The 27,246-nt window shown below is 35.5% G+C and overlaps 1 protein-coding gene across 3 annotated transcripts in view; it reads left to right on the top strand.

Moving 5' to 3' along the window:
• The window catches only part of DCC (DCC netrin 1 receptor), a 1,035,569-nt gene that overhangs the window by 674,580 nt on the left and 333,743 nt on the right, over positions 1-27,246 (top strand). The gene's annotated exons all lie outside the window — the stretch shown is intronic.

The following is a 27,246-nucleotide window of genomic DNA, read 5'->3' as shown; positions in this document are numbered from 1 at the left end:
TTGTTTTTAAAATATTTATATGGGATAAAAATTCAGTGAGTTAGAATCTTTTATTCAGAGGCTGCTTAGTAAATAAACTACGGAATATGTACGATTCATTTTTACATAGTGGATATAATTTATTAATTCTGTTTTAAATCCAGTGACAGGTTTAGAGTAGTTTAATGATTAACATGATATTTTATAAAACTTGTATTTTCCCTTATTCACATCTTTTTTGGAAATTTTATAGGCTTGACACTGCCTAAGGATTTTCATTACCTGATCCATTTTCCTAAAACAACAAAAAACAAACAAAAAACCACAGATGCGGTTATTCTTTCCCTCTATTTATTTTTTAGCAATGGCTTTATTAAGATATAATTCACATACCGCAGACTCTATTATTCTTTAATTACAAATGAAAGTTGACCAATGTCAGATGGAAACATGCTGCAATAAGAAAAGTTTGGAATGTAGGTTATTTTTGGAATTAACAAAGCAAAAGCCTCTATTTTTATCAAAATCCACATCTCGTTTAGAAATAGTAGATGCCTTTCTTGTTCTAACAACCAACTAATAGTAAATCCCCGGTGTTAAACTGACTTAATCCAGTTAAACAACTTTGTTTTATTTTATTTCTTAATTTTTGAAGACTTTATTTATTTTAGAGCAGTTTTAGGTTCACAGCAAAATTGAGAGGAAGGTACCAAGATTTTCCGTGTACCCTCTGTCTCCACATATGCGCAGCCTTCCTCATTACCAGCATCCCCCACTAGCGTTGTGTACTTGTTAGAATTAATGAACCTACATTGTCCATCAATCACCCAAAGTCCATAGTTAACAATAGAGCTGACTTTTGGTGTTATACATTCTATGGGTTTGGACAAATGTATAATGAATGACTGTAGTCATTATGGTATCATACAAAGTATTTTTATTGTCATAAAAATCTTCTGTGCCCTGCCTATTCTTCCCCACCATCCCCAACCCCTGGCAACCACTCATCTTTTTATTGCCTCCCTAGTTTTGCCATTTCTAAAATATCCTGGAATTGGATCCATACACTAGGTATGATCAATAAATACGGTGAATGTTTAGATTAAAAAAAAAAGTATTACAGTAAAAGACACATTGCCATGAATCCCCCTCAAAATACTACCCCCATGCTTCTAACACACTTATCTCATCATTCTTTCCACTTTCTGAAGAGTTCTGGAAGTCCTCTTTTGTGAATTTCTTCAGTTGCGCTATCATGGCGGCCTTGATGTCCTTAATCTATTCAAAATATTTTCCTTTCTTGGTCGTCTTGACTTTGGGGAAGAGCCAGAAGTGGCATGGTGCCAGATCCAGTGAATAAGGTAGATGAGGACACACCAAAATGTTTTTATTGGACAGAAATTGCCATACCGGAAGCAATGTGTGTCATGGTGTGTTGTCATGATGGCGGATGAAGTAAAGATACTCATGAAAGAGGACTTCCAGAACTGCTTCAGAAAATGGCAAGAATAATGGAATACATGTGTTTGAAGCAATGGGGAGTATTTTGAGGGGGATTAATAGCAATGTGTCTTATTGTAATAGCTTTTTAATATGTAAATATTCACCATATTTTTCAATCACACCTCGTAGTGTATAGCCTTTCAGATTAGCTTCTTTGACTTAGTAATATGCATTAAAGGTTTCTCCATGTTTTTTCATGTCTTGATAGCTCACTTATTTTTAGCACTGAAAAGCATTCCAGTATCTAGATGTACCATAGTGTTTATCCTTTCAGCTGCTGAAGGACATCTTGGATCCTTCCAAATTTGTGCAGGATTTTTTTTTTTTTTTTTGACATAAGTTTTCAACTCCTTGGGTAAATACCAAGGAATGAGATTGCTGGAGCATATGGTAAGAGTATGTTTAGTTTTATAAGAAACCACCAGACTGTCATCCAAAGTGACTGTACCATTTTGCATTCTCACCAGTAATGAATGAAAGTTCCTATCGTTTCACATCCTTTCCAGCATTTGGCATTGTTAGTGTTCTGGGTTTTGGCCATTCTAATCGGTGTGTAGTCATATCTCATCCTTGTTTTAATTTGCATTTTTCTGATGTCCTATGATATGGAGCATCTTTTCATTTGATTATTTGCCATCTGAATATTTTCTTTGGTGAGGGGTCTGTTAAGATATCCGGCCCATTTTTTAATCAGGTTATTTTCTTATTGTTGAGTTTTAAGATTGCTTTATCATATGTGTTTTGTAAATATTTTCATCCAGTCAGTAGCTTGTCTTCTCATTATCTTAGCATTGTCTTTCACAAAGCAGAAGTTTTCTTTTTAATTTTAAAGAAGTCCAGTTTATCAATTATTTCTTTTATAGATCATGACATTGGTGTTATATCTAAAAAGACATCACTGTACCCAAAGTCATCTAGGTTTTCTCCTATGGTATCTTCTGAGAATCATAGTTCTGCATTTTACATTTAGGTCTATGATTCATTTTGGGTTAATTCTTGTGAATAGTATAATCTCTGTGTCCAGATTCATTATTTTTCATACAGGTGTCCAGTTTTTCAGCACTGTTAGTTGAAAGGACTATCTTTGCTCTATTGTATTGCTTTTGCTTCTTTGTCAAAGATTAGTTGACTATATTTATGTGTTTCTATTTCTAGGCTCTCTATTTTATTCAAGTGAACTATTTGTCTACTTCTTTATTTTTATTATTTATTTACTTACTCATTTTTACCAATACCACACTGTCTTGATTGCCATAGCTTTATAGTAAGTATTTTTGTGGGTAGTAGCAGTCCTACAACTTTGTTTTCCTCCTTCAGTATTGTGTTGGCTATTCTGGCTCTTTTGCTATTCTCTCATTTTTAACTGACAAAATTTTAAAGTGTGCTGCTTTATTTTTGTCACTTTATTATGTAATCATAACTAAATCTTGCCAATGATGGTTTGATTATGCATTTCTTATTTTAGAGGCTTCTCTGTTGCTCTACAGTTCTGAATTTTCTCAGGTTTTCATTTTCTCTAAGTTTCAAATGGAAATTAAAATTGTGGACCTGAAGATAGATTAAAAATGACTCATTAGGGAAAGAGACAACTCGCTAGCCCTCTAGAAAGTGGTATCCTATGACCCTTTGGAATCACAACTTCTGCATGATATAGTTATATTTACAATGTCCTACCAAGTAGTCATTTGTAGGACCAGTTTGGTAGCATTTGTATTGAATCTTGGCAATGCATTATTTCTAAATTTTACCTATTTTTCAATTAAAAACCTTTTTTTTCCTTAATGCCTTTAAAAGATGATGTCCAGAATGCCAATTAATTTCACATAGTTGAGTTTTATTTCTATGTAAGATATTTAATATTCAAAAGAAAAGTGACAATCTGCTAGTTGCATAATGTGCTCTCCTGAGAATCAGAACTTGCACGTGCTAACATAAATCACACACAAAATAGTAATTTTGGGTATAAAACAAACTTGAAATGTGTTTTTCTTTCACCTTAGCTTCAGCAAATTGTAAAATCTGGTGTGCCAACTAGAGGTGGGTTTTGATGTTCTTTTTTAAAAATAGGAGCTACAGTTTTTAAAAAGTCAAGTATGTTGTGTAGTGCACGCATCAAGCCAATGGGACCACAAAAAGAGCAGCAAACTAAGTTGTCTTCAAATGGGAGTGGTTGTTTACGTACATGCAGATCAGACATGCTAGGCTAAATCGCCCCCACATGGAAGAGCTCAGGGGACTTCAAGTCACTTTGAAAAAACCAGGCCAGAGCTATAGATGTCTGTGGGGCTTGTTCCTTGATTACATTTATGGTTGGAGTCACAAATTTATAAAAATAAGCCAGTTCACTTATTTGGGGCCAAGTGGAATACAGATGAGGAAATTTGTATACACTTGATGAAAGAATGTGTCCAAATACAATTATGATTTGGAACTTTGAAATCAAGGCCCACTGCCAGCAATGTCGAAGCACAAAGTGTTGCGTTCTCTGCCTGGCAAGCTAAGCTCCTGTTTGCAACGAACTCTTATGGCCCTCCCTTATTTAAGTAGGCATTAGAATGTTCAAGTTTTTCCTCTTTAAAAAAAACTTAATATTTATTATCTCATCAGTGATTTGGAGAAAATAGACTTTTCTAGAGAAGGGGAAAAAGTCACACTCATCCATTTCATCAAATGAGTAATTTGTTGTAGGACCCAATAAAGCAAACTTACTTACTGGCTGTAAACAAATGGTGGTTTTCTGAGGTATGTGAAATGAGCTGAAATATTTTCATCTTTAAAAAATAAAAAAGAGAATTAACAACAAGAAATACACACACACAAAAACAAAAACAAAAAAAACAAAAACAAAAAAAAACAACCCACAGCATTTCTGCAATGATGTCTAATAAAATTCTCTCTAGTCCTGGATGTCTATAAAGTCTTCTAAGAATTAGTTGTGTATGTTTTACCCAGTATATTAAAGTTGGGGTGTGTATGTGTGTGTGTGTGCATGTGTGTGTGTGTGTGCATATGTGTGTGTGTGTGTGTGTGCGTGTGTGTGTACATATTTAGTTGGGGGAGGGAGGTGGGAATGGCAGGTGATCATGGACTAATTTAAATGAAATGACCAGAAGTCATCTTTCTAAATTGTGTTGAAGTTGGGCCATTGAATCTCACTTTAGATTTGTTTCACCTATACAATTATTATAATTTGGCCAGTAATTGTAAAACAATATAAGCACTGTGGTGGTGCTATTTTCATTACCAAAGTAACACAAAGAAGTTTATATGATTCTTTTGCATATAAAAAGGATAGGTATTTTCTTTGATGATAAAATCTATATTTGGATTTCCATTTATTTAACATATACATTTAGTTCTTTAACATCAAAAACAACACCAACTTGAAATTAACACAGAAATGATTGTGCATTTGCTGAGACATCATTATGGGATATTTTCACGGGAGTATTAACATTTTTTCTTTGAGGAAAAATGTTTTTCATACTCCTTCTTATTTTGTGATGACAGTTTTTATTACTATTTTTACTGGTAGTGATCTCAGGAATATATGCTGTGAGTGTACAGGAAATGTGAAAAAATAGACGAGGAACAAACTCTTACCCCAGAAGGAGAAATATATTAGAGTGGATAAACTGATAGATTAGTTGAATTCTCTCGGGATAAAGGACCATATCACAAAATATTATATTCTGTTGACCTATTACTTAGTAAAAATTTCAAATGGAGCCAAATTTTCAACAAATGGAATGATTTAAGCTTAACTAAATGGTTTCATTTGTCCCTGTTCTGCGAAGTTAATTTCATCTTAACTAGGATAGGTTCGTTTTCTGATGTGTTAACACACAGTTCCAGTTATTCATTATTGAATTTTTCACATAACCATGAAAGTACTCCTAGGTTTTTGATCAAGAATTATTAAAAATGATTTGCAGTGTTGGGGAGGATAAATTTCCCTCTGTCCTTCAAAGGTTCTTTCAGTTGGACTACTAATTAAATTGATATGGGACAGATTAACAGGAGAAAATCAAATTTAATTTTGTGCATATGGGAGCCCTACATACATGTGAGAGGTTCAAACGTAGAAAGTAAAATGAGATACATATGCAGTCTTTAGCCAGGGAATGGGATAGGGGCCTGAGTCTTCAGATGGGAGAAGAGTAATTCACAGAATGATAAGAAAAGCACATGTTCAGTAATTAGATATATACCCTGCCATATAGCTAGGTCATAAAATCCATTTCTGTTAATAACTCTTATTATGGGTAAGGCCCCCAATTCAAATTCTTTACGGGAGAGGTAAAAATTTCTCTTTAACCCACAGGGTTTCAATTGCCTACAGCTCAAAATAATCCACACGCCAAAGTGGCACATGTTGGGGAGGCCTGTTCTGAACCCACTCAGCAGCAAAGGGGTTACTTTATAGCCTGTTCAACATGATAGACTTTTGCTCCATTGTTTTTAACAAAAATTAATCTTTCTAAAGATCTACTTCAATTACAACTCAAGATTTCTCCCCTTTCCTTGATTTATAATATATATTGCCAGTGTTTTAAAAACAATCCACATTTACCTAGCCTACTCCCCTAATTACTATGTCTAGACCTAAAGGGCAGTTCCCCCATATTAAGTTAGTTTTGAAAAAGTAAAATAAATTTATTTTCTCTTGTGACCAGAATAGTTTAGTTTTTGAACCAGCCCATCAAATGAACTTTTAAATAACCAAATTCACATTGAACTATTTGTGAGATGGAAAGTTATAATCAATGAAAATCCAGTAAAATACATAAATAAATCCTTCAAATGTCAAAAGAACGGATCTGATCTAAGCTTTGAAATACAAAACATTTAAAACATTTTTAATCTAGAGCACCCACCTTTCATTAAAATTTGCTGATATGAGATAATTTAATACATTTCCAAATCAGGAGTTATTTTGGCTGGATTGCATTTGTCAGAAATTGCCTTTGCAGTTTTGTTCCAGAAGTTTACTTAGTTACACTCTATGAAATTATCAGGATTCAATAGGTTTTCACCTACAAAAATAGCAATTCTATTTGGTTCAAACTAAAACTGTCCATCCTTAACTCCTTTAAAAATTAAAAGGGAGGAGGACGGGACAGAAAAAAACGTCAGGATCAAGGTCTATTTTTGCTACTCATTCTCCAGTCTTTCTTGTAATTGCCCTTATTTGTAGCCAGGATTGTTGCTGGTTGTTTGAGGCCCTTTGGGTGTCTAATTTGTATTGCTTCTTCAAAGTCCATGGTTTCTCACCTGCTGCTTGTATGCAGACAGCTCTGAGACAGGAGGAGAACTTCTGGGCTCGAAGGAACATATAGATTCAACTAGATGTGTTCAACTTCTACCAGTTCTTAATGAAAGTTACCCCTCTAGCAGGGGTCATCAAACTGTTTTTCTGTAAAGGACATGTGGAAATATTTCAGGCTTTTTAGGCCATATGATTTCCGTTACAACTTCTTAACTCTGCCATCGATGGACAAAAGCAGCCTTAGAAATTACATAAATCAATGGATGTGCTTGTGTTTCAGTAAAACATTATTTATGGGCACTGAAATTTGAATTTTATGTGATTGTCACATGCCCGGAAATATTGTTCTTCTTTAGGTTTTCCTCCCTACCAGTTAAATGTGTCAAAATACTTCCTAGCTCATGGGCTGCACAGACAGGTGGCCAGATGGAGTTGGTCCATAAGCTATCCTTTCCCAAACCCGCTTTACAGCCTCTCTGACATGGGTCATCCACCATCATCATAAAGACCTTACTTGTTTGGGAGATGAAAGAAGTCAGCACATTCCAAATGCTTCATTTGCATTCATTATAAATGTAGTATAACATATTATAAAGCCTATACTGAATTAAGCAAAAGAAACAGAAGGCCTCCCCAGATATTATCACAGTAACATAATTATCATTAATGTTGGGCAACATATTCTTCAGAATCATTTCCTATGTATATTTTTAGATTACTACAATTATAATGTATATATTTTGAATACTACTTTTGTCATATAACACTACATCATAAGTATTTTTCATAAAGTGAATACTTTTATAACTCATTTCAGATGTCTGGACTAACAAAAACTCATTTGAGTGACTATTCTATGTCCTACCCGGCTTTTACCAAATTTTGGATACTTAGATTATTTTTAGTTGTTTTGCTAAGATGATTACCTTTGTGTGTATTGTTAAGTTTTCAATGTTTCGGTTAACTCCTTTGGGAAGATTTCTGGAAGTGGGATTATTGAGACTGAGTGTATGATCGTTATAATCATTGAATTGACTAAAAGGTGATGGTGCTTATATTAATGGGGATTGTACTTTAAGCCCTTTGTATGTAGCAAGCAATTTGCTAAGCACTTTAAACATATTATCTCATTGAATCCCTACAACAATACTATGAAATAAATAGCATTGCCCCTGCGTATAGAAAAGTAGAGCCATGCATGGTATTGACAGAGTCCAAATTATGCCTTCGATCTGTCTGACACTAAAGCCTGTATTGAGGCATTTTATCGCCTCTTAACCAACTTACAAATTTATAACGCCAATGTGCCCACATGATCAAGTGCTATTTTAATGTGTGTTTCTCTCTTTCTGTATCACATGAAATTCTACTTATCCTTCACCTCTTATTTTAATGTTAAATATTTCATGAATCTTTCTCTAAACCCACTTAGTCAGAGTCTGTCTATCATTCCTCTTGCACTTCTAAGAGCTTATTACAGTGCATTATTTTTAGCATCTTGAAGAAGGTACTGCAGTATTTATGCTGTGCTCCTTGAGTTATCACAGTCAGAGATCAATAAATGTCTATTGAATATAACTATAATTGGTTGTGATTGGCTTTTGGAAGCTTCTTCTAATTGGTCCAAATCCTTTGCGTGCTACAATGAGAAATCTAGTAAATCAAAGCTTTGGTTTTATTCTTGATTTATTATACTTCCTTCTGTTCAGGTATTTATCCAAACTCTCACCCTTCTACTGCCCTGACCATCTTATTTCTGCGTGCTTAGCTTTCCTCAGGAGGTGTCCAAGCCCAATTTCTTCACCAGCAGGGAGCATGTGGCTGCCCTCCATCTTCAGTATCCTCAGGCTATGTGTGCTCACAAAGACCAATGAGAGCAGAACTACTCTGCAGAAATTAGAGCCCTCAGCATACCACAAACAGTACAGATTTTAACTTCCAGGTTATTTCTTATTTAAATATCCTGAAATACTAACAGTTATAACTTGAGTCAGAATTGATCTGAAAAGGTATGTGATAAATACAGAGGGTGCCAAAAATAATGTATACATATTTTAAGAAAGGAAAACTATTAAAATTGTAATAGTCAATATATACCGATAATAAAAGATGAATACAAGTCACGTTTGACTTCTGCAGTTACAAGAGGTGCTCAAAGTGGTTACCATCAGCGTCCAGATACTTCTAATTATGGTGAACTACTGCTTGAGCAACGTTGACCAAAGTGTCCACTTGTATACATTTTTTTGGCATCTCTGGTATATTTCAGTGTTTGAGTTCTGATGTTACCACTTTGCCCTACGGAGAGTTTCACATGTCCATCATCACTGTTCTTGATCTGCTCTACTGTCATTGTCTTCGTATCATTATCACTGCTACTAACATCATCATCAAGTTATTATAAAATTTATAGTAACTTCTCAGACAGTTGAACAGAAGGGTTACATCATCATGGTGGGGGCTCCTTAGATAGTATTTTTTATCCCTTTACCTATTGTGTATAGTTTTCTTACTTAGCTCTCTCTATCCTTTATATCCTTTGCATCTTGGACAGGATGAGATTGAGCAAAGGAAGATGCAAATTATACCCAGCTAATATGGTAATTGAACCATCTAATGTTGAATGAGAACTGATAGTAATTCAACTTTACTCTAGAGAAATTGTGTTGAAAATTGTGTTCCAAGCAACTTGACTACCCCAAAATTTTTGATAAATTGAATTTTATCAGCAATTTAAAAGGATATAATCATGCTATATACCTAGCTGTATTTCAACAATGACTATGTTCTTTAAATTCTAGAAATCTCTACAGACCTCAACAAATTAATTTTATGTAACGAATTTTAGTAGTTTCTACAGATTCTCAAATGAGAATATATTGCATCAGAAATCTCATCATGTTTTGTTTTTGATCATACATGTATATGTGGAAAGAATCTTTGTATAAAATACTACCCCACTTCACTCAATGAGTCTATTATCAAAACAAGTGTTTATAAAATTAAAATGTACCTTAAATTTAGAGTTTAATATTAAAAGGAGAATGTTATTTTTAATTGCTGTGGGTTTTTTCTTAAAAAGAAATGGATCAGGCAATTTGTAATTGGGTAAGCCTTCAGTTGAATAAAATGCTACAACTTCATTCTCTAATATATGTAAGAATCAACTCTTACTTAGTAACCAGAAGGTATATGTACTCTAATGAAAAGGTTACATAATGTAATTTAACTGTATGTTCTGCTTACCTTTATGCTCAACAGAACTGTTTGAATTTACAAGAAAGTCAAGGGAAAATTGCTCTGCTAATAAGCACACTAATGATTATAAATAATGAATATCGGAATGCTATTGTAGAACAAAGCCACAAGTCACGAAGTATTTTGCTGCTAAATTATTTAAAATGCTGCCTGATAATTATAGACTTGTCTTAAGTCTACATCTGTATATGTTAAAGCTCAAAGCACAGTTTCTAATCAGTACCTTTTTTTTCTTCTTGTTTGGGTGGAAGGAGAATGTCCTTTATAGAAAATGTTTTACAGTTAGAATGCTAAAAGAGAAACTGTATTTAAATAATAGATGTTTGTTTAGAGCAAATGCTACTCCAGGGCAAGGATTACTGAAATTTTAGAAATGCATTGAAATAAGACTATTATGATTTGTGGAATTGTTACTCACTCTAGTCTATGGAATGTATTAAGGAAGGAAACACATTTTATCATTTAGGAAACAAAATATGAATTCCATATTTAACACTTCATTAGATATGTAGATTGCTATGAAATCTGGTGAGAAAGTTAAGGATAGTAGGATGCCATAAAACCCTCTACCCAAACACGTTCATTTGTTTCATATATGATAAAGTCAGAAAAATTAGAATCAAAGAAGAGCCAGAGGTGGTTAGACATGAAAAATGAGAGATTGGAAATAAAAGCCCATGATTAAGTGTATATCAATCCAAAGATAAATTAAGGGCCATTTAACACCTTTTAATACAAAATACTGTTTCCACAAACTTCATGTGAAATAATGTGAGCTGCTTTTAAGACTTAAAGTTACATGAAATATTACAGCACATTGCAAATAAAGTGATGGGTCGCCACTCAGTTTTTGCATTTTTTGACCCAACTACACATTTCTTCTTGTTTTCCAGTTCAGATCTATGAGCATTCACACAACCGCTATCTCAGGTGCATTATTTAAACTTACAACTGTATACATATATTTGGTGATTTGATTTGCATTCATGCCTCCACTGTCTCTATTCCTTAGGAATATTTACCTGCTAAAATAATATTTATAATTCTATGTTTAATTTTTGGAAAGTCAAAACAGTCATGTTAAATTTACATGCTCTTACTTTTTTTCAAATATGAAACAACATAATATTAACTAAGCATCTGTTATGTGCTCACCATTGTGTTAATAGTTTCATGTGAATTATATCTTATAATCTGAATAATTCTTTGGTTCGTACAAATTTTGCTGTACGAATGATGGAAAAAAACATAAACCAGGGAAGCTAAGTAACTTGCCTTTGAGGTATCAGCTTTATTTATGCCTGATGCTGATTGGCTTATAAATCTCACTCTGTGCCTAATTCTATTAATGAAAAGCATTACGATTTTATAACATGATTTGTTGGATACTTTGAGATACTTTCACTCAGTGCTGAGCACTTTGAGACTCTAAGCAAAAATTGCTTTGAGAAAGAAAACACAATTCAAAGATTCCTTCTAAATTCCTCACAAAAACCTTATGTTTTAGAAGTAATAAGTGAACATATTCAATTTTCCTTCGCCAGCTGTTTTTATCCAGTTGCTACATGGATTTTTAACTAATAGAGTGAATGGTTTCAAACTTTTCAATTTTCAAGCTAACTCACATGCAAATTAAATTGAAGAGATTATGAAACTGAACACTGCTGGCCTGATGTGCCTTTAATTAGTCAGTTATGACCCTCAACCCTGATTTTACTGTAATAGACTTGGAATAGCAATAAAAGTAGTTTTAACCATTGTATTGTTACAGAATTTTATTTTTTTCTTACAGATTTGTGGTGTCAGATAGCTATGTAAACAAATACATGATAATTTCTTGAAAAAAAAATGAATCAGAATTAGTATAGGCATATAGTCACCTCATAGTTGCCATTTCTCTCCAAATTGCATTTCTCCTTGTCTGGGAAAACTGTTGTTTTAATAGGGAACACAGAATTTCATTAAGATATAGATTTGTCTGCTAGCGCTCCCTCATTTCTATAAAATTCAATAGTCTAGAAAAACTTTATCTTGGAAAACATGTAGTAAACATGATTGACCATATTAGCTTTGCTCTATCATTAGGCCATTAGACTGGACCCTTTAGCTGTCAGAATCAATTCAGGATTTAATTAAATTGCCCTATGGTCTGACCTTAAAGACGGAATGTCACAGGACTTCTTACGTATTAACATAATGGTTGTTTTTGAAGTAGATAGACGGAAGAAAAAAAATTGACAGGTTATTATAAAAACCCTGTCTTAAATATTTCCCATGTTTGCAGACATCAGCTCTTTTTGAACTTTAACCTGCCTGTCATGATTCTAACATTTTTAATCTCCCTTTTATGAGCACATCTTTGTCAAGTGCTCCTTCTTCTATCTTTGGTGTTCAGTCATTTTCTTGTGAATTCCGCAACAATAAAAAATATGCATTGTATGTGTCATACGTGCTGAGTCCTGAGCTCAGCAGTGGACCTCTTGTGATGAGCAAAACTGACATTGTGTCTAGCCTCGTGGGGCTTATATACTAGTGTGGGAGATAAATGTTAATCAATAAATCTCTCACATATATCATAACAAGCTATTATAAGCACTATAGATATATACATACAATTTATATGTAGTATATATAGTATGTAAATATATTGGAGGGTGTTGGAAGAATATATAATAATATATAATATAATAATATGTAAGTAGAATGGAGAATGTTGGGAGAATACATGTAACAGCATCTGATACATACTTCCCTGGGGAATTGCACTTTGAGCTGAGTTTGGAAAGAGACCCAGGAGGTACTTAGGTGAGTGCTGGGCAGTGTGGGTGAGGTGCTGGTAATCCAGGACTGGGGAAAATATGGACATAGACCTAAGAAGGCGAGAAGCAGGGCCTTCAAGAACTGAAGGACAATGAGGGAGGCTAGAGCAGTGAGGGGGTCTGATGGTGGGTGTGGGGTTGTGAAGGGAGATTGGAGAGACTAACAGTAGTAGTTCCCAGTGGCCTGCAAATCATGCAGAGAATACATTCTCTTTAAATCTGAGCCCACTAGAAAATTCTATGTACAACCAGACCTATTAGGTTCTTCTAATACCTTCTTAGTTCATTCCCCTTGAGATAATATAAGGATGCATAGTTAATAAAAATTAAAGAAAAAAAAAAATAGGACTGCCCTTTCTTGTGAAGCCATTAATTTTAGAATTTCTGATGATTAAGGCATATCTATTTTTTCATTGGTTTTCTTTATTTCATGATTTCTGTTGCTTTCTTCTATCTTTCCTTATTTCTAAAATCGTTTATATTTCTAGTCAAGGTCTTCAGCGTTTCCTCCCGTGATTACAGCACTCCCATGATATGGCCCTTTTCTCTAAGATTTCTCCTTATAGCCACGTCACCTTCCTCTTCTCTCTTCTTGGCTGGAATTAAGTCCTGAATCACCATTTTGCTCATTGCTTTCTTTACTTTCTGGATGATGAAATCATCAGTGAGGCACATCAAGAACCTATCAGAGGATCGGCTCTCAGCTGAATTACACTTGCAGCGGATACACAGGTCATTGAAGCGCTCGCAACGCGAGTGTCTTCCCTGTAGGCCATTTAAAACATATTTTTTAGAAAACCTTGGCCCACAGTTTTTGTCCATGCTGTTGGTTTTGATCCTGTTCTGGTGATAATACTTTTCTCTTTCCTCTGTTCTCAACCAATTGCTTTCTATTGTGCATTCTCCTTCCTAAACTTGGTAACTTTTCTTTTAAATGCTGCATATTTTTATGTACACTGAGGGCTTGGCTATGCTGTGAGGCTTAATGAAACATTAAATGCCTAGTATTTGGAAAGATAGGAGAAAACCAAGAATAGGCTGTGCAAGGACCAGGGGACATTAACCCTCCTAGGACAGCAAGGCGTTTCCATTAGAGAGCTCAGTGGGGTGAGAATTTGAATCATTTGCCCAGGGTTTTAAAATAAGAGTTGATGAGTAACTGTGAATACTGTGCCTCACTGAGGATGGGGTGATAAGATGAGGGTGAAAATGATGTGCTGCTAAATATGCCTACTGATTTCTATTTTTTTTTAAATTAGGTTTAACTTAACAAATGCTCAATCCCTACAATGCTGTAGTCAATTGTTCCAAATCAATGGAACAATTAAAAACAAGCTTAACGAGTTAAACATATAATTTGTAGTTATTTAGTGTTCTCTGAAAGCCTTTCCAAGTTAAGGATGAACTCAAAAGGAACATAATATGTGCATAATTGAGTAACAGTTTCAAAGTCTATCGGGTTTATAGGCAGCAATGTCAGTCTTTTAGGGTTCTTCAAGATTTTTTGTTAAATTTACAAGTTTGTTTTCTCTGGTAAGAGAAGAAATGGAACCCCCCACCCCCTTTTGGAACTCTGTACATTCTCATGACACCATTTAGGGGTACGTGCTGTGCTAGTTCTTTAAGATTGCTGGTTACTTTCTCAGGGACTTGACCTCTCTGTAAACGAGTCCAAAGAGAGTGGGAGAGAAAGTCAGTTCTCGGGGTTCACTCTGGGCCTCTTGAAGCCCCCTGAGTATACGGTGTTCTCATCACAATCCTTTCCACTTTAAAATAATCCTTCCAAACATATAAAACATCATCAAGGTTTTAGCTAATATTGATCAATCCCACTTATGCCTTCTAAGATTTACTTTTTAATCTGGAAGTTTAAACTAACGGTAAATTACTCTTTTTAAATCAGTAATCTAAAATTATCCAGGGAGATCATATTTTATTAGACATCTGGTATATAATAAGTTGTTGATCTGCCAAAGATGTGTGGATTTTATTGAAACAATAGTTTCTATGAAGTTAGGAGTTTTATTTCATTACCTCTTTTGCAAAATTTCACCTTTCTTTTTTGTGGAACATGACATCTCTCGTTAGCATCCTGGCAGGTAATTCAGTCTACGACGGTGTCACAGTGTTGTTTAAGCCCTGAGGATACCTCAGAGCATCATCTTGGCTCTTACTCTGCCAAATACAACTTGGGTTTTCTTTGCTTGAAAAATTCTTGCATTGGCCTCCCTTACCACATCTTCTCATCCCCCTGGAATAATGGGTTCTCATTATTATTATTCTGGCAATTTTCTCTTTACTGGTACCTACTCTGATACGTCCTTCCAACATTTACTGGGTTTGATATTTGGCTCAAAATGGCCACCAAACCACCCACCACCAGGGATTTTCCAGGCCAAATTATTACATCAAGCAAGCGGTTCAGTAGAACACGCTCTCATGGTGCTGTAATTGCCTTCAGTCCTAACTCTCTGGCTCCTGGAACACCAAGCAGCATATCTCTAACTAGGCCAACCCAACACAGCTTGGATAACAGCCCCAAAGTATACACCCAGACACAATGATCCCTTTATACTATTATTGTGTAATATGACACATGCATTCCCCGAGGAAAGCACATCACATACACAAGGAAGGGATGCATCTGCTGGCAGAAAGCTTATGCTGCAAGAGGAGGAGATACTTTCATCAACTAACAACAGATTGCTGTGTCCGAGAAGAAATGCATGATACTATGTGAACTTACAAGAAAGGGACTTGACTGGACACTGCACTTTCAAGAGGAAGAGATGTTTTAAAAAGATCCCATGGGGAAATGCCAGTCAACCAGATAAAAAGTCTGGGGATGGGGAGTATGGCGGAGGTGGGGGTGGCTTAGATAGAGGCAGAGGCAATATCATGGGTGAATACAAAAAGACCGCAGAGTGTTCAAAAAGCATTTTGTACAAACTGAGGATTTTTAATTCACGGTTCTTGAATTTGTTTGCCTTTTAACATCAAGGCGTCTTTTTGCAGACCATTTCCTTGGTTTTAACCTCTGGGATATAATTCATGCCTAGAATTTTTGAGAAAGCAAGCACACATTTCTACAGTGTTCCAACTCTCCTTAACTAATACATTGCTTAACTAGAGTAAGATTGCCTAGTCGATGATGCAACTTTTATAAGCTTGGAAATGCTTTCCTTTTATTTTGTCATTGGAATTAGGTTATTCATTGTGGCAGTTATTTGAGGCACCATGTTGAGCTGTTGCTGGGAGCAGTAAGTATTATCTCTTTAGGCTTTAACATGGGGAACAGCCAGGGGGAAAACACAGATATTTTGGAACAGCACACATATTCTGGGCCGCTCATTGATTTTTCGATTGATCTTATTTGCCCAACTGTTTGTTTAAAATAAATACAAAATATGTGGAGAATAAAAAGGAGCACAGATTAATATCTATCACTGAGAACTGTTCATTTTGAAGTTCATGTTCATTGTTGTCATTGTTTTCTTGTAATGCTGGCATCATCCAGCTGCTGGGGTCAAATGAGAGCATAAAAAGAAAGAAATTGCTCTGACATTTGAGTTGACAGGCATAATTCTGACGTGTAGAAATCACTACAAAGAAAAACAAAAATTGAAATTCACACATAAGTACTTAAAATGAGGATCAAGCTGCTGCCTACTTTAGAATTGTTTTATTATATACCCAATATCTTATGCCAAATATGCCTGGCTTTAAAGAATTAAGGACACAAGCGACAAAGAATGAATACTTGGAGAGGTTCCAGGAACCAAAGTGTGGCAGGTGGTCGCTCCTCTCTTTCAGATGCAACAATTGTTAGATGAAGATCATTCTTAGCAACAATTTTTTGGAAGGATTTAGTCAGATGAGAGATGCCCCCAAAAGCCCGGACTGGCTTCTGTGTGTTAATGATTATCAGGATCGTTCAGAGAGAGCTTGCTCAGACCGTCCCTCATATTTTCCTGGAATTGGCCAAACTCACAAGCCCTACAGTTTGCCTTGGTTATTCATTGTGTCAGTTATCTGTAGACCAGTGTTCTCTCCGTCTACAGGGACCCTGGAAATCCACATTCAATGGTCTTGAACCTAGCAAATGCTGCCTATGGCAGAGTGACTCTGATCCCCAATGTCACCAGTCACATTTAAGGATTTTGGTTTTTATCTTGCATCATTTGGGTCTGTTGATGCCTGGCAGAAATAAGATGCATAACTCTGAACCAATGAGAAACTTGCCACCAAAAGCCCTGCTTAACTTCAAAGTCCACATGAATGTTCTCCATCCAATACTTTGGAAAATTACTTGGAATGTTTTTGGATCTCTGCTTTTAAAAGTAGCTGTAGAGTTAGTTCTCAAGCACATAGTTAAAGCACAGATATTGCTTTATAGTCATACTTTATTTTCCTCATAAATCCAAAAAGCGATCCATTCAACTGGAACACCAAACTATCCAACACATATGGTACCAAAATATTTTCAGTTTCTTTTCTTAAAATCAAATGTTTTCAAGCACCAAAATCTCTCATAACTTAAACATTTATACACAAGAGAATCTAAAGACAATTTTCAAAGAAAAGTTCCAAAGATTGTTTTAATGACCTTAGCATCTTTGCAATATTTGTATACGTTGCAAAGGTGGCTTCTTGAAAAAGACAACAGTCATTTGAGTGTTAAGCGATGATACTTTTGTTAAACATATAAATACTATAAACCTAAGGTCACATCAGCCATGTCCTAATTGTAATGGATTCAACCTCTTGCTTCATTTACCTTAATGAGGAAGATAGCTTACAGTTTTAATTTCTGCTCTACACCAAGTACTTTGCTTATTTTACATAAATACATTTATTTGCCTCTAAGTTTTTTTTTTAATTTATAGATATTTTGCTAAAAATAATATGTCTAATCATGAAGAGAGGTTATAGCATAGAAAATGAATACACAAACTCAGCTCAACTTGGCTTAAAAATGCATCTTTTCTTCCAATACCTGATGGTGACATTGAGATATTTCACATCTCCTTTTTTCCATTCTTGCATCGGTGCTATCCTAATGACAATAATGACATGTGAAGATAGATTGTTTTCAACTTTCCACATTTACAAACTGGTTTTTTGTGTGTGAAATTCTATTGATATTCAGTGCTCTCAATGCACTAGAATGTTAGTCCCCCCTTTTTTTGTTTTGTTCTTACTTGTATTAACTTTTAAAATTAGTTTCATTTTATTAAAGAAATTATAAAAATATTTTTGATTCTATTTAATTTGGAAGAGAAGAGAAAGGGAGGAAAGGAGCATAGAAAAATCATGCTTCTTTCAACATAGATGACTTGTCTCTTTGAGACTATTACTTTAACACATTTAGCTGTTTCTTCTATTTGCCTTTATATTCCTAATATGCATGTATAGCTATCTCTTTTAGAGAGTGATTTCTAATATGGAAAATTAATACTTTAATTCTCCTACACCTCACACTTTTCCTACTCCATTACTTTGCTTTTATTTATTTATTTGCTTTATAATTGGGGCATAGTTAATATATAAAACCACACAGATCTTAACTGTTTACCTCATTGAATTTTGACAGTTTTATACACCTATGTAACCACTACCTATAAAAAGACAGATTTTTATCCCTTCAGGATGTTCTCTCATGGTTTTATCTATAATAGTAAGTTTTCTACCCCTCTTTCCTTCATACACACATGCACCATTATCTGATTTCTAACATCATAGAATAGTTTTGCCTGTATTTAGATTTCATATAGGTTGAATCAAGCAGCATTACCTGTTTTGATTTGGCTTTTTTCCCTTAGCCTAAAGGTTTGGTTCATCCATGTTGTTATGTGTGCCAATAGTTAATTCTTGTTTTATTACTAAGTAGTATTCTATTGTAAAGAATTGTGACTTATCTAAGTCACAATTAATTTATATATTTTCTTATTAATGGATATCTGGAGTATTTCCAGTTTTTGACTCTTATCAATAAAGCTGCTATGAGTATTCACAGATAGGTCTTTGTTAGCACATATATTTTCATATCTATTGGTAAATACTTAGGAATAGAGTTGCTAGGTCATATTGGAGACACGTACTTAACTTTATAAGAAACTCCAAAATAGTTCTCTAAAGTGGTTAAAACCAAGTAACCATTTTACAATCCCTCCAGCAATGTATGGTTCAATATTAGGTGTTTGATTTTAGTCATTCCTCAGCGCAATGTTATATTCAACTTTTGTATTTTTTTTAACAAGCTAATTTCCCAGGTAGAACTTCAAGTGGAGAGGAATCTATCCAGTAATGGGATGATAAAGAAAGCATCCATAATTCGTAGCATTGATCAATTTCTGTGGCGTGAATCTTCTCACCATGGCTAATTTCAAGCTGTTAACGTGAGGTGGCTGAATCCTGACTTGGGAACAGTTGAGCACAATTAGCTCCCCAGCGCTAGTGGAAGGTCACTCCAGCACACTGATGAAGCCAGCAGACTTTCAGATTCCATCCAACGAAACGTGGCTAGGGACGATGATATTCAACATTTAGTCTTTCTCTTTCCTGTCTAACCTTCACTTGGTCTGCCTATTATTCTTCCTTCCCAGGTCGATGGCTCTGATGACAACATTATAAAAGTCAAAGGTACTTTATCCTAATATGTGTCTTGTTCATTTAGGCTGTCCGATATAATTTAGTTTGCTATTGATAGAAGCAGTGTCTTCTTGATTGAGCAGACATGTGGCAGGGATGCGAAGAGCAGAGGAGAAAGGTGTCGGGACCTGAGACACAGTGCAGCTGTCTGTTATGAACTCACTTCTGGTACAAGCTTGTCATTCCCGAGTTCCTCTTCTCAAAATAGGGACAGTGATTCTGGAGTCCTCCTCTGATTTATGAGGAAGAACCCAAAATTACATAACCCCGAAGGCTATGCTAAGGTCAAATTATGTGATGCTTCATTTCTTTTCATGGGTCTGGGGGAAACCTTGTAGAGATGTTCACAAACCATGAGTGCCTACACCATAAGGAGACATCCCAGTACCAGTCCTGACCAAGTCAGGCATTTACTCAGACGATTTAAAGCAGAGCAATCAAACAGTAAATGAGACTCCAGTTAGAGTCTGTTTTGCTAAAGGCCAAACAAGGTACAGTACTCACCTACTATTAAGGAAGTACTGACTTCCTTCCGCTAACATCTGTGGATATCTTTTTTCTTTTTTTTAAAATAAATAAATTAATTAATTTTTTAAAATTAGTTTCAGGTGTACAAAACAATGTAATAGATATTTATCATTTATATCTCTCACACAGTGATAAACCCCCTCCCCGCATCCACTACCCCTCTGACATCGCGTACAGCCATTACATTTCCACTGTCTCTATTCCTAATGCTGTACTCCACTTTCATATATATATGAAATTGTAATTGACATTCAGCTTCAGGTGTACAGTGCAGGGATCAGGCATCTACATCATCCCTGAGGTGGTCTCCTTAATGGGACAAGCGTCCATCAGATACCCTACAAAATCTTTACATTATTGATTACATTCCCCAAAATGACTTTCGCATCCCCTTGGTAATCTTGTGGTTACCGATTGTGCTTTCAAAACCCCTCACTTTCCCTCTTATCCCTCCTCCCCTCCCATCTAGCAACCCTCAGTTATTCCTCTGTGTCTCTGAAACTGTTTTTGATTAGTTCATTCATTTATTGTTTTCTTTAGATTCCACATATAAGTGAGATCTTATGGTATTTTTCTTTCTCTGGCTGACTTATTTCACTTAGCATAATGTTCTCTAGATCCATCCATATTGTGGCAAATTCTTCTTTATGGCTGCGTAATACTCCACTGTATAAATGTACCACAGTTTCTCAATCCATTTACTGATGGGCATTTTGGTTGTTTCCATGTCTTGGCTATTATGTGTAGTGCTGCAATAAACATTGAGGTACAGAATTTTTTTCAAATTAGAGTTTTGGATTTCTCCAGGTAGATACCTAGGAGTAGAATTGCTGGGTCATAAGGTAGTTCCATTTTCAGTTTTTTGAGATACCGCCATACTGTTTTCCATAGTGGCTGAATCAATCTGCAATCCCACCAACAGGGCACGAGGGTTCCCTTTTCTCCACATCCTTGCCAGCACTTGTTGTTTGTTGATTTATTGATGGTAGCCATTTTGACTGGAGTGAGGTGGTATCTCATTGTGGATTTTATTTGCATTTCTCTAATGATTAGAGAGGTTGAGTATTTTTTCATATGTCTGTTTGCCATCTGTATGTCCTCTTTAGAAAAATGTGTCTTCATGTCCTCTGCCCATTTTTTAATTGGGTTATTTGGTTTTTTTGGAGTTGAGTTGAGTGAGTTTTTTAATAAATTTTGGATATTAACCCCTTATCGGACATATCATTGACAAATATGTTCTCCCATTCAATAGGATCCCTTTTTGTTTTATTGATAGTTTGCTTTGCTGTGTGAAAATACTTTTTAGTTTGATATAATCCCATGTGTTTATTTTTTCTCTTACTTCCCTTGCCCGAGGGGGGATATATCAGTAAAAATCTTACTCTGGGTAATGTCTGTGAAGTTTCTTCCTATATTTTTCTGTGAGCATCTAATAGTCCTCTTATCTACCATGTGGCATTTTCCATTTTCCTGTTCTCTTCACTCGCTGCTGCTCTACTGTCAGCCACCAAATCTGGCAGAGCCTGTGCCAAAGTGCAGCTGTCCCCAACAGTCTCATTATGCCCAGGAAGCGTCTAAGAAGACCCAAATGGGGCGTCAGCGCCATTCCAGATATAAAACCATCCACACAAGTATGACTGAATTTAATTCAATTGCTGTAAATTCACAAAGTCTCTGAGATTTTAGTGGAAAATCCCAGCAACATTTTAGTTGTTTTTCTTCTCTGTTGCTGAGAGTTCTTTCTGTAAGATTCAGCAATGAGTCCACAGACGGGCTGAGTCCTGTGGATAACAGACTTGTCACCCCTTCTGTTTTGAGATACTTTCCTGGAATTATCCACATGTGTCTTCCTCCTTCCCTGCAGATATTATTCCTTCTCTGAGATTCTCTTTTCGAGAATCCACCACTCAATAAGGTCACTGTCCCCTTCCCAGACCACACAATTTTTATTATGATGTGGAAGAGATGAGAAAGAACGCAATTCCTGGTGCATTAACTCCAGCTCCCTACTCTCTTCCTTCTCACTGAACACAATGAATAGAAGGGTACTTTGTTTTTAGAACCACAGCTCAAAAGACTTGTCTATGAGTCTCCAAAACTCCTCAGACAAGAAACCACTCATTCAAGAAAAGTCCAGATAAAGCCAAGGGTTAGAGTCAGGGATGCAGCCCTAATACCAGTGATGAAAAACTGGGAGAGGTCATACAGAGAAGAATAACATTTAGAGAACAGATGTTGAAATTAGGAATGAATGTGAGTTGGTATGAAAATAATGATTGAGAGGAGAGGACATAAATATTGTCAGAGAACAAAAGACCGTTTTTATGAAGCACCAGATAAGTGAATGGCATCAGGCATGTGGGATGTGTGAGCTATGTAATATTATTTACTATCAGCCAGTCATACTCATATTGTGCAAAAAGGCAAGTTGAGGCTGCCTCTCTCTTCAGAGTATGTGCATTTTAAAGATGTATCTACAGTGGATGTCATTTTTCTGTACTACAGATTTGTTAGAACATCAGCGTATGTGTTGACAAGGCAGAGGTATACTAAATATCTTTATGGATAGTCAATCCTAATAAAGCAGTACATACACTTAATTATAGTCATTTGACGGTGGCTTTTCTACTTTAATTATAGTTTTATATAACCTGAGCTTGATTTAGGCTGAATAATAATGAAGTTGCGTTTATATACTGAGTATGAAGAAAGCTTTGGATCCTGTATGCTTATGAATTACACTTTCAATCAAAATGTACAAACATGTATAAATAATATACATATATACTTTTCAAAAATATCATTACTATAGCATCACACTATTTCTACATATGAACAAGACTGGACAGTCATGGGAGATACAGAGATTGACAGTTACGTTGAGTGACGCATTTCAGGATTCATCATACAAATACATTTTCATTAGGGTTTGTGAATGAAGGATCATAGGGCTAGAATACCAGCTAAAATATCATGTTGATTTTATGAAGAAAAGACAATGAAGTATGTCATTTTGCTCCTTATATCCCTCATTCCAAGTCTGGATAAAATTCTCTAGGGTTGTAGGAATCATTTTTTTGTGAGTGTTGCTGGTAATTCTTAATCCATTTTCCCTCTTCTGTTGTAGTTGTAGTTGGGAGTACTGCCATCTAGGGCTGAGCGCTGCTTTCAGCTGTGCAAGGTTTCATGGTTTTCTTTTATCCCCCAAATGTTCCCAAGTCTCTTGCATTCCTTTATGGTTTTTTGTTTTGTTTTGTTTTTAATTTTGTTTTTAGTTTACCTAAATGGGGAAAGAAAATAGTTTTCATCAATTCAAAGATGGCTGAATGGAACAGACTTTCATTTTCGTAGGAAATATTTGAAGGTGATTGAATTGCTCTTGATCTACAGGCCATGTTTTTACACCATTTTTCGACTTGGCTAATTGATTATAACAGGTGTCACCCAAGCTCTGCAGCACAGGCTGACCTGATGCTAAGACAGAGGCAGAGCAAGCAATCTCTGCTGATGAAATAGAAAGGCTTTGCATGGGCATTTTTCTTATTGATTTTTCTAGTACATGATGTCAGTTAATTACTGAGAGCCATTCACTGCATAAATGTAACAAGTCATTCTGACCATATTTTCAATGGATTATTCCCCTACAAACATGATCAGTGACTTGTTTAATTTGAGCCAAAAAGAAGTTGAAATATCTATGGTTGTAAGATACATATAAACACTCGATATGGTGAATATCACATGCCCGTGAAGCGTAAACTCCCTATAATACTATATATATGGGTGTGTTTGTGTGAGCAGAAAGGATGCAACACATGTAACTGCCATGCTATAAGTTGTAGTCATTATACCAAAAGGATTTCTAAGATACTGCATTTTAAGGACTGCTTTTTCAGTTTCACAACATAACGAAAAAAGTTAGAGGATCCACATTATACCAAGTGAAAGAAACGAGACACAGAAAGTACATACATGAGTTCACATATGAAATGCTAAAAAAATATGCAACCTGAATCTGTCGTGATAGAAAGCAGATTACACATTTGCCAGGAACTGGAGGTGGCAGATGGGTAATTGCAAAGGGGCATGAGGAATCTTTTGGGCTTAACGGATAGGATTCATTTCTTTTCTTCTTCTTTTTTTTAATGTTATCTCATTCGGTTGTTTGTTTGTTTGTTTTTCGTTTGTTTTTAAACTTTCATCTATTTTAAGTGTGTTTTTTCCAGAACCCATCAGCTCCAAGTCAAGTAGTTGTTTCAATCTAGTTGTGGAGGGTACAGCTCATAGTGGCCCATGTGGGGATCAAACTGGCAATCTTGTTGTTAAGAGCACCACACTCTAACCAACTGAGCTAATCGGCTGCTCCAGAGTTCATTTCTTGATTATGGTGGTAATTTTGTGGTTTTATACATCTGTCAGAACTTAATCAAACTGTGTGTTTCAAATAGGCACTGAACAGAAATCATACCTCAATAAAGTTGTTTTTAAAAAATGAGATCATAATTTAAACACTATTTGGAGAATTACCCTAGATTTATCATGTCTCTAACAATATTAAGTCACTTGTGCCTATGAACAGAAACTTCATATTGCTCAGATTTTTCTCATATGAGGAATTGAATTGATGATATACATGATATATGTTGAATGTTTAGGATTCCAAGAGCCGTCCTGGAGACAATTGATATTTTCTCCACTGGGCTTGAAAATGTCTACTTGCCTAGGAAGAGGAGAGCAGTAACTGACATTTTGTAAGTTTCTCATATTGACCTACACGATATGTTGCTGTATTAGTTTTCCATCACTGCACAACCAATTACCACAAACTTAGCAATTTAACGTGATATACATTTATTATTTCATTGTTTTCTTGGTTCAAGACTCCAAGCAAGCACAGCTTTATTGAGTTCTCTGCTTCAGGGTCTCACACGGGTACAATCCAGATGTTGGCCAGGGTTGAGGTCTCATCAGAGGCTTGACTGGGGAGTGACCCACTTCCAAGCTCCTAGGTTATTGGCAGAATTTATATGCATATGGATATAATGCATTGAGGTCCCATGTTCTTACTGGCTGTTACCCAATGGCAATCTTCAGAGTGTAGAGGCTACTCCCAGTTCCCTGCCATGTGGCCTATTACATAGGCAGTTCTCAACATGCCTGCTCACTTCTTCAAGGCCAGCAGGAGAAAAATCCCCTTTAAGTCACCTAAGACAGAGATTTATGAGCTGGTACCTTGTCGTGAGAGTGGATACTTCATAATCTTTGCCATATAATGTCACGGAGTACCTCTCTCATCAATTTTGTCATATTTTATTGACTAGAAGTCCAATTGCACTCAGAGGAAGTACAGTTACTTTAGGTCACTTGGGTCACATTATGGTATATTCACAGTTGTTTGGCAGAGGGTTCCTGAAACAAATATTTAATAATGTATTTATATATATATATATATATATATATATATATATATATATATATATATATATATATTTAAGTAAACTTATAAACATACATTTCAGAAAATTAGAGTTTAATTCAATTTTAAATTAAATAGTTATTAGGACATTTAAAACTTGATTTAATTAATGTTGGTTTGGTTTTTATACAAAATCCCAGCACCACAGCTATTTTGTGGAATCAGGCATGTCCGTACAGGCCGCATCAGGCTCTGAAGGAGTTAATTTGCCTCTCTAAACTTGTCAGTTTCCTTCCTCCTCATCAGTAAAATAAGACCTATAATTTGCAAAATGCATCCACCTTCTTGAACAGCGACTGAATTTTAAAAAATGAGTATTTTAGTAATTAGCTCTTCCATTATCTTCTGGTTGCCTACTATTCATAAAATCAAAAACATAATATAAAATAACATAGATCATAATATTAGTTATGGATGTCAGCTTCCTTCTTTTTTTTCCTGAAGAAAAGGTGTTAATGAATTGCTCTAGACTGATTTCTGACATAATTGCCAGGATCGTACAATACATCATTCTACATTTATGCTAGCAAATTAGCATCTGGGATTCATACAGTGGTAGCTTTCCTAATTTTATCACATACTAAATACATATTGTTTAGGTTTTCAAAATAACAGGTGGCTCTATACCTTCTAGACTAAAAAGAATTTACAATCCTGTCATGGAATTAGTGAATATTTCAAAGATGACCCTAACGGTGTGTCTGTGGGTTTACAGCAAAATAAGACTGTGACTCTGGCAATCTACTAAATACTGCAAATGCATCAATAATTTCTACCTGAGAAATATGACTTTTAATAATTTAGCTCTTTTTAAAATCTATCTACATATTTTTTTCATGACAAGTACATAACACTGAGCACTTAATATTAATTTTCGAATTCCAAGAAGGCAGCTACAGATGGTGTCATTAGAGGTTGCGTGTAATATTCTCTGTGCTTGTACATACTATATGGTATCATTGCAGCAAAGAGCTCAGGTTTGCAGACATTATCTGCCACTTTATCAGGGACCTCGAGGGCATTTTTGAACTACCCAAAGCCTCCCATGATGCAAAATTACAGTAGAACCCACTAAACGTGCATGGACTAATTTGTACAATGCCTGATACATAAGGATCATTTGAAAACCAGTGATGAAACAATTTCTCATCAAAATAAACCATTGCTAGCCAATGTTTGTGTCCTTTTTTAGCCTAAAGCACTCCCCTGAGGCTGGCAACTCGTGGGGCTAAAAACAGCAGTTTACTTTCTAAGTTTCTAATTTATTTCTAATTATGTAACTTTCTCCTGGGATCAGAAAGTCATTTGGATTCATTCTACCCAAGAGAAAGAGTCAGTGGGAGTTTTGTTTTTATATTTGTCTTTAAAATGTTGACTTAGGAGCAAAGGAAGATTGAAGTGTTTGTCCAGTGCAGTGCACGGCTGAAATTGGAATTAGTGGGCAGCTGTGTCTTGATCTAATTCCTTGTTGTTGTTTGTTTTCCTCTCGGACATCTCCTGTAGTCAACAGAAGCTTATGGTGCGCTTCTTATGAGTCAGGCATTCTTGTATGTGTTTTATAAAGTTTCAATCAGTTGACTCTCAAGACAGTCTTAGGGATTAGATACTGTGCTTGCCATCCACTGTATACAAGTGAGGAAACAGACCCAGAGAGGGGAAGTAACTTGTGTGAAGACACTTATGTAGGATGTGGCAGAAGCAATGTGGCTCTAGGATCTATACTTAACTGCTGTCCTGTGCTCCCTTTCATTCTCAAATGTGAC

Source organism: Rhinolophus sinicus, linkage group LG09 (assembly GCF_036562045.2).
Source record: "Rhinolophus sinicus isolate RSC01 linkage group LG09, ASM3656204v1, whole genome shotgun sequence".
NCBI lineage: Eukaryota > Metazoa > Chordata > Mammalia > Chiroptera > Rhinolophidae > Rhinolophus > Rhinolophus sinicus.
The sequence above is the reverse complement of the archived record's forward strand: the minus strand, read 5'-3'. Positions and strand labels throughout refer to the sequence as shown.